General features: G+C 43.8%; 1 protein-coding gene across 1 annotated transcript in view; it reads left to right on the top strand.

Moving 5' to 3' along the window:
* The window catches only part of TG (thyroglobulin), a 218,067-nt gene that overhangs the window by 162,028 nt on the left and 46,598 nt on the right, over nt 1–9,441 (top strand). The window lies entirely within an intron of this gene.

Raw genomic sequence — 9,441 nt, 5'->3', positions numbered from 1 at the left:
TCTTAATGCGTTTATCCAATACAGTTCAACCTTCAAAGCCTATAGCTTGTTTTCTGTAAGGTCCTGCCTTTTCTAGATCCACAGCTTGGCAGACTGAAACACAAAGCTTTGCCCAAGATCAGAGACTGAGCCTCGCTCCAGCCAGACTATATCCCAAGACCCTCCTTTATTCTCAGCTTTTTGGTCCAAATACTAGCCCACTCCTATTGCAAAACATTAAATGTTTTTGAGCAGACGACAACACACAAACAATGTTGATCAAAAGCCTGTATATAGAGCACCTTCTCATTTCAACATCTGTCTGCATTATACCAAGTAATTAACTAAACCTCAGAACATATCTGTTGTGCTCAGTATTATCCCTATATCTCAGAGGGAGAAACTGAGGCACAGAGCTATCAAATGACCTGCTCAAGATCACTCAGAGAACCCATGAAAGAGGCTTGTACATAAAAGTCTGTGGGTTATTTAAGGTAACTTGATATACCCATTGTTTTCATGACCGGCATGTGTTCTGAAATGTTAATGTCATATGACAGGATTAAAAAAAACATACTAGAGTTCAGCTGTTGATTAATGTTTCGGCCTTAAAATTGCTGCAGGTTAGAAGTTAATTGTCGAGCCATGACACTTAATGAAATCGAAAAGCTCAACAGCCGTAGAAGCTGTTCGATAGGACTTACAGCAACCAAGAAAGAGTGGTTAAATTCCCCTGGTAGCAGGTTGTGCCAAAACTGTGAACCACAGTAATTAGAGGAGAGTTTCCTTATTTTATGTGCTGTGCTAGTGGTTGTTTCCTTGAACAGAGGGTAAAGGATTGGGAGGTTTGGAATGGAAGTGGGTTTGCAAGGGTGAGCTCTCACATCTAGTGCTCTTAGAGAGAGGGTTTGACAGTAACCATTGCTCCCTTAGCATTGCATGATTATCACTGCCAGTTAAAGCCTGACTGTAGGATCTGACTGTTTCTGGAAGGCACAGTTCTACGGTAGACTGTGCACCAACCCTGCTAGAATTTTCCAGACTGAAGCACCATGTCTCTGGGATCGTTGGAGAAGCCCAGGTCAGGTTCTGTATCAGACTCCATATCTGATCTGGTCACCCTTCTACTCCATATCTAACAGCAGCCCAAGCCTGGTGCAGTTCTTGTGCCCAGGAAGTGCAAGGCCTGCGAGTGTGTGCGGGGATACAACTGTGGGGGGCTATCCTCCCCGCTCCTCCCCCGTGTATATTTGCACTGGGTTAGTCAGAATCTAGCGCAGAGTGTGGCAGTTTGAAGGCTGACGAAGACTCTGAACATGAAACGAGCATTTTTCTATTGGAGAGGGCCAGGGAAGCATATTGTGTAAGGAATATGGCACTGAGCAACAGATGGCATTCACAAAGCTGGACTGAAACACACCTGTCCTTGCCAAAACAAGGCCTAGTCCGATCCAAAACAAGACAGATTACAAGGGTAACATGCTTAAAGAGAAGTAGATCAGTTCTTGCTGGAGGGAGTTAAATGAGAATCCCTACTCTCCATATACACACTTTTGATTGCTAAGGTTGGGCTCTTGGATTCTGCACTGCATCTATGCAACTACAGCAGCCATCTTGCATCTGTACAATGGGTAATACCAGCACTGTAGGCTAATCACGTATTGAAAAATATGGTGAACAATGAGATTTGATATGGGTGTGGCTGTGCTCCCTTCTAAATCAATGAGTTTTGCCATTGAATTCAGTGGGGGGCTTGTAAATTGTGTTAAAGGTGTTCATATCCTGTTACTGGAACTTACTGGCTTGATACAGTAACCATCAGGCTAGCAGCAAGTGAGTCATTTGAGATACAGGAACACTGTGCTTTGCAGAATCTCCTCTGTTACTAGTAAAATGGCATCTGTCGAGAGCCGTGCAGGAAATAAAAAAAGAAAAAAAACCTTCCCACCTGCAAAATGTCAGAAATGATGGAAAAAACAGTCTTTTTTTTTCCATTTTCAGAAATCTGAGCATTCACAGGAAGATGTTTGTGCAGCAAAACCGTCCCTAGCTCTGACCCACCATATATCCCCAACATCGTCCCACCCATCCGCCAGCGCTCTCAGTCTCATCTGTTCATTAGCGTCTTTCTTGATCTTCCTTCTGTGCCTTCTTCACTGCAGCCCCCTATATTTGGTGTGATCTTCCTGAGCTCATCCTGTAGACCCTGCCCCCATTTAAGTCCCTTTTGAAGACCCTCTTCTGCTGTGCTGGGAATGTGGAAGACCTTAACATTCTTTTTTCAGGGCATGGCCAAATGCCATTTGACTGCTCTGCTTACATGCTGTCCTACTTCCTCACACTTATGTGTGCTTGTGAGCTTCATGACTTGTGGCCTGGGACTTCTTGCTTCTTTGTATAACACCTAGCACTCTGTGGGCATTACTGTTAACCATAATAGCCATAAATACAGCTTAATATTTGACATTGGCCAAATGCAAGCATGGACCATCTCGTTAGCTTGAGCAATGGAGTATTTGTTAGACAGATCCCAGGCTTGCCCTTTGGTATTCTTATTATTGTTGATGTTGTTAGATCTTCATTCACGTGCATGGTGCGCTTTCAGGCAGAGCTCAAGACAGCTTAAATTGGCTTCTGCTCCATCAGTCCCGTCCAGAGTAACTCCATTAACTTCAGTGGCAATGTGAGTATCTCAGGGCAGAAGGTAGCCCAAGAAGGATTTACAGTTAGTCCAAAAGTACAAGAAAAGAGCAAAGAGACCATGGTGCATGAGAGGATGTGAGGACGACAGTGATGGAGGGATACTGCTCCCTGGGAGCACAGTTTCTTGTGCAGTGCAGGTGATAAAAGCCATTTTCAGTGCAGGTTTTTGGCTATAGCTTGCTGGTGGTTCAGCACTGAAAGACTTTGCAGACGTGAGTTTTCAGAGTCCATGTGAATGAAGAGAGGTGCGGTTGTTTGCAGTCTGAGGAAGTTGCCAGTTCCAGGTGTAGATGAGGCACACAGTCTGCAGTGTCCCTGCACAATAATACTAAGGTGGCTAACATAATGCCATCTTGTCATTGAAACGGCCATTCATTACCCTTTGTGCAATTGCACAACGTTCAGTGTAATTCTTCCTGCTATTCCTGTAAATAGGGCTGGCCTGGAGGGTGCAGTGACATTAGTTAGGAGTGGATTGCTTCACGCAAATGCAGCAATTCTTTTTCAGTGAGGTAATATTTGTTCTTATTTTTTCAAACGGGCTGACAAAGAGGTCAAATGACTTTCCATGGGTCATGGTGAGCCACCCCAGTGCAGATAGCCAGAGCAAGAACTGTATGTGACTTAAATTCCACTTAACCCCAATTTTGAGTGGGATTTATACAGTGAATTGGTCTCACATTGACCTTCTGCACAGGGGCAGTATTGGTAACTCTCGTGATTTTGGTGTAAGTTGCATGATATGTGAGACATTTTTTTTCTTAAAGTCTCAGCTCCTGGAATCATATGATTATGTGGGAATCTCAGCGTTCATTTAAAAGCAACTTTCTAGCCCCCATGTGTGCCCAGAAAAAGACTTGAAAATCAGAAGGCAAATAAAAGAACCCCAAATTGATTGTTTTTAAGCCAATCTCATGATCTTTTGGTGCCTGACTCGCGATGTTTGAATGTTTGGAATTGGCGATATTGGGAATTTCAGCCAGCGTGAGTGAACAATTCATTCAATGTTTCTGCATCTCTCTAAACAGGGTCTCTCTTTTTAAGCTCATGTCCAGTTTATCCCTGGTTATTATTAATAATCATACAATGTTTTCTATGGTGAATGTGATTAAGAGAAAAGCAGGACCCTCCATATGTTTGTTTTTCGCATGCGTCTCTCATTAAATCATAGGCCTGTGCTGGTGTATATAGTATATTTCTGTTAAATAGGAGAATTATTGGCTCAAAGTTGAAGCCTTCTTTGTGGGTAGTCTCCAGCTTCTGCTCTCACATTTGCTCCTGAGGTCTGCGGATGCGGCTGAGGAAATGATGAGGAAACAAATTTTGTTTGTGAATTTGAATTTTGCTTGCCTAACTGTTTTGTTAATAGGAATCTCCCCACCCCGAAGCCCAACTCAACCTTCAAACAAATTTCAGCAGGAACACTCCAACAGGGAAAATAATATCACTTTTAAATATTACTGTATGACTCCAAAAAAGAGAGTGATTAATCGTGAGGCATAGTATTGGATCCTAGATTAGGTTTAACGCCAAAGGGCAAGACGTACTTCCTGAATACAAATGTTATCAAAAAAAAGCAGATTGAGGAAATGGTCACTACCATGGAAAACAGCAGAACAAACTGTTACTGAGCCTGCTGCAAAACTGCTGCTGTTAGAGGAAGAGAAAGGAGATTGCTGCTAGACATGGGTTCCAAAGCAAAACCCCTGAAAGAGTCCTGACCTTTGCAACCTCCTCAAACTTCTGGGAAGCTTGGATCTTCATATGAATTTTGCGGTTTGGGCTCAGCGAATATATACTGGAACGATGCCAATTTACCCCTGCTGAGGGTCTGGCCCTCATTCTTCCCTCTGCAGGAATAACCTATCGGGAGTTTCAGCTTGTGGAGTTGGCTATGAACTTGTGTGTTTGGCTAGGGTGGGGAGACCAAGGGTTTTCACCATGGAAGAAGCTGGAGATCCCACTTCCAGAGCATGTAAATACCCAGAGATCAGGAGGGAATGCAAGGGATTTTCTTGCTTCTGCTCTGTTCTGCTATGCAGTGGCCACTAGTTCCTGTTGGCCCATGGAGGGCCCCGCTCCTAGAGATTCAGGGATTCCTCTGAAAACTCCAATGTGTAGTTCTGCAGTGCCAAGGGAGAAGCTGAGCTAATCTACACAGGCTCAGGCCATGTATGGGTTTGCTTGTCTGGCTTTCCCTGGATTTCATGCGATGATGATCAATAATTATGTTTGTTACAGTAGTGCCTCAGGGGCTCCGTTGTGCTAGGGGCTGTACAAACATAAAGTAGTAGGTGGTCCCTGACCCTAAAGAGTTACAATGCAAATAGGCAAGACAGAGGCTGGGGGAGAGGTAGTATTTTCATGCCAAGCCATGTAGTGGCCCAGGTCTCTCAAAACTGGACCAGGTTCCCAGGGAAGGTTTGTGAACTGAGTTTCAAGTTAGTAGTGAGTTGTGTGTCATTTCTGATCTCACTGCGAACATGTCACACATCTTGACCCAATACCCCACATAATGCTGCTGCTCATATAGCCCCAATCCAGAACATAAGAACATAAGAACATAAGAGAGGCCGTACCGGGTCAGACCAAAGGTCCATCTAGCCCAGTATCTGTCTACCGACAGTGGCCAATGCCAGATGCCCCAGAGGGAGTGAATCTAACAGGCAATGATCAAGTGATCTCTCTCCTGCCATCCATCTCCATCCTCTGACGAACAGAGGCTAGGGACACCATTCTTACCCATTCTGGCTAATAGCCATTTATGGACTTAGCCACCATGAATTTATCCAGTCCCCTTTTAAACATTGTTAAAGTCCTAGCCTTCACAACCTCCTCAGGTAAGGAGTTCCACAAGTTGACTGTGTGCTGCATGAAGAAGAACTTCCTTTTATTTGTTTTAAACCTGCTGCCTATTAATTTCATTTGGTGACCCCTAGTTCTTGTATTATGGGAATAAGTAAATAACTTTTCCTTATCCACTTTCTCAACATCACTCATGATTTTATATACCTCTATCATGTCCCCCCTTAGTCTTCTCTTTTCCAAGCTGAAGAGTCCTAGCCTCTTTAATCTTTCCTCGTATGGAACCCTCTCTAAACCCCTAATCATTTTAGTTGCCCTTTTCTGAACCTTTTCTAGTGCTAGAATATCTTTTTTGAGGTGAGGAGACCACATCTGTACACAGTATTCAAGATGTGGGCATACCATGGATTTATATAAGGGCAATAATATATTCTCAGTCTTATTCTCTATCCCCTTTTTAATGATTCCTAACATCCTATTTGCTTTTTTGACTGCCTCTGCACACTGCGTGGACATCTTCAGAGAACTATCCACGATGACGCCAAGATCTTTTTCCTGACTCGTTGTAGCTAAGTTAGCCCCCATCATGTTGTATGTATAGTTGGGGTTATTTTTTCCAATGTGCATTACTTTACATTTATCCACATTAAATTTCATTTGCCATTTTGTTGCCCAATCACTTAGTTTTGTGAGATCTTTTTGAAGTTCTTCACAATCTGCTTTGGTCTTAACTATCTTGAGAAGTTTAGTATCATCTGCAAACTTGGCCACCTCACTGTTTACCCCTTTCTCCAGATCATTTATGAATAAATTGAATAGGATTGGTCCGAGGACTGACCCTTGGGGAACACCACTAGTTACACCTCTCCATTCTGAGAATTTACCATTAATTCCTACCCTTTGTTCCCTGTCCTTTAACCAGTTCTCAATCCATGAAAGGACCTTCCCTTTTATCCCATGACAGCTTAATTTATGTAAGAGCCTTTGGTGAGGGACCTTGTCAAAGGCTTTCTGGAAATCCAAGTACACTATGTCTACCGGATCTCCCTTGTCCACATGTTTCTTGACCCCTTCAAAGAATTCTAATAGATTAGTAAGACACGATTTCCCTTTACAGAAACCATGTTGACTATTGCTCAAGAGTTTATGTTTATCTATGTGTCTGACAATTTTATTCTTTACTATTGTTTCAACTAATTTGCCCGGTACCGACGTTAGACTTACCGGTCTGTAATTGCCGGGATCACCCCTAGAGCCCTTTTTAAATATTGGCGTTACATTAGCTAACTTCCAGTCATTGGGTACCGAAGCCGATTTAAAGGACAGGTTACAAACCTTAGTTAATAGTTCCGCAACTTCACATTTGAGTTCTTTCAGAACTCTTGGGTGAATGCCATCTGGTCCCGGTGACTTGTTAATGTTGAGTTTATCAATTAATTCCAAAACCTCCTCTAGTGACACTTCAATCTGTGACAGTTCCTCAGATTTGTCACCTACAAAAGCCAGCTCAGGTTTGGGAATCTCCCTAACATCCTCAGCCGTGAAGACTGAAGCAAAGAATCCATTTAGTTTCTCCGCAATGACTTTATCGTCTTTAAGCGCTCCTTTTCTATCTCGATCATCAAGGGGCCCCACTGGTTGTTTAGCAGAACTTTAGCCTGGGCTCTGAAGTCAATGGGTCTATTCTTATTCTTCATACTGAACATACACACAAGTGCTTTGCTGGGCCACAGCTAATTTTGAAGCTAGTAAGGATTATCTGCTACTCTGATTTGTACAGTGCCTAGCATAACAGGGCCCTATTCTTACTGGCCTTTAAGTGCTACCACAATAACCCTGTTAAACAGTCATAACACAGCTATTGCCTGAGCTCTGGGAACAATGAAAGATTTGGGCTCCTGTAGGAGCAAGAGCAAAGTCAGCCCTTAAGATGTTGAAGTCAAGGAGGTTCTGATGATTTACCCAAGAGGAGGATTCTGGTCAGTTGCTTTCTCAGTTAATTGTTTTCGTTCCAGTCCTCCTTAAAAATTTGCCAGTCTGAGAATAGCCATATGAAAATGCAGTAAAGGTGGGAACCTAGAAAGCCATATGCTGAGTTGTTGTTACAGCCGTATCGATACCAGGATAGTAGAGAGACAAGGTTAGTGAGGTAATTCCTTTTATTGGACTAACTTCTGCTGGCGAGAGAGACAAATTTTCAAGCTATGCAGAGCTCTTCTTCTGGTCTGGGGAAAGGTATTATGGGCTCGTCTGCACTAAAAACTTGCATCTGTGCAGCTGAAGTGCTTCTGGTGAAAATGCTCTAAGCCAAGAGGAGAGAGCTCTCCCGTTGGCTTACTTACACCAGAACTTCGGTCTGTATAACTATGTTGCTGAGGGGTGTGGATTATTCACTCGCCTGAGCGATGTCGTTACACCAAAGTAATTCTGTAGTGTAGACCAGGGCTAAGAGTGCCATAGCTAAACACAAGGTCGAACAGATAGTTTAGCATAAGTAGTTAGCACATATTTTAAGGGACCATTCAAGGTGAAGTGGCCCGTTAACACCCCTGTAGTCATAGGACAAAAAAGAGGAGGAGGTGTGGGGGGGTGCTAGTGGGTTACAGATTGTTATAATAAGCCATAAATCCAGTGTCTTTATTAAATTCATGACTTCGCTAGACACTAAAAATCATGGTCTTAAAATCAGTGTTAGCAGGCCACTTCACCTTGAATGGTTCCTTAGTTTAGCATAAGTAAGCATATTCTATCTGTTCGATCTTGTGTTTAGCTCTGACACTCGTAATACCTTTCCCAAACCTGAAGAAGAGCTCCAAAGCTTGTCTTTCTCACCAATAAAAGATATTACCTCACTCACTTTGTCTCTCTAAGATCATGGGATACTCATGCACAAGAGGAAGGGGGAAGGAGAGAACTTGTGGTGGTGTGGGTTGTGGTTCAGTCTGTTACTATATGTAACATGTAACACACATGAACAAGTACAAATGCAGGAGGTCCACATGAAGGCTTCTGTTCCACAGTTAGTCTGTGTTGCACATCTAATACAATGGAATCCACACCTCAGCAACATGCCAGAGGGACACGATAGTCCTGATTAAGCCCTGGTCTACACTAAGGTCGGGGGTCGAACTAGGGTACGCGAATTCAGCTACGTGAATAACGTAGCTGAATTCGAACTACCCTAGTTCGACTTACTTACCCGTCCAGACGCCGCGGAAGCGAACTCCGCGGCTCCAAGGTCGACTCCGGCAACTCCTCCTGCCGCGGTGGAGTACCGGAGTTCGAACTAGCGCTTCCGGGGTTCGAACTATCGCGTCTAGATCAGACGCGATAGTTCGAACTACGAGCAGTCGAACTCGCCGCGTCGACCCGGACGGTAAGTGTAAACGTGGCCTAACAGAGGTTCCTTCATGGGAATAGCTTGCTTGGAAAAAGTAGTCACTCCTATTCCTTGAACTGCTTCAAAACAAAATCCTGGAGTGCATTAAACAGTGAACTAGACGTGGTGCACCAAAACTACACCCTGGCTGTCAGTCACATTATTAATAATTATAGTCTGTATCTCTTTATTCACCCCCTCCATCGAAACACCCACCTTTGTAAAGAGCTATTTGACATCAGCCCAATTTCCCAGACTGGGAAACTGAGGCTCGGAGAGGTTACATAACTTGTCCAGCATCACAGAGGGTGCCATCCAGTGGATGCTGAGCACATCCTCCACTCCCCAGGCAGGCAGAAGTGGCGCCAATTTTGAATGATAATAGTACTATGCAGTCATAAGGCCAGACTCTCAACTGCTCTTAGGTAGTTGCCTGATTCTCTGCTTCAGCTAGAGCAACCAGGGGACTGCTCTAACTTGCACTTGCTGGCAGCTGTCCCTAAAGGACCATCTGTTACCTGGGAATAGCTGAAGTGTGATATTCATCTTCCCCAACCCCACGATGCCTCTCCTCA

The sequence above is a fragment of the Mauremys mutica genome, chromosome 2 (assembly GCF_020497125.1).
Source record: "Mauremys mutica isolate MM-2020 ecotype Southern chromosome 2, ASM2049712v1, whole genome shotgun sequence".
Lineage (NCBI taxonomy): Eukaryota > Metazoa > Chordata > Testudines > Geoemydidae > Mauremys > Mauremys mutica.
The sequence above is the reverse complement of the archived record's forward strand: the minus strand, read 5'-3'. Positions and strand labels throughout refer to the sequence as shown.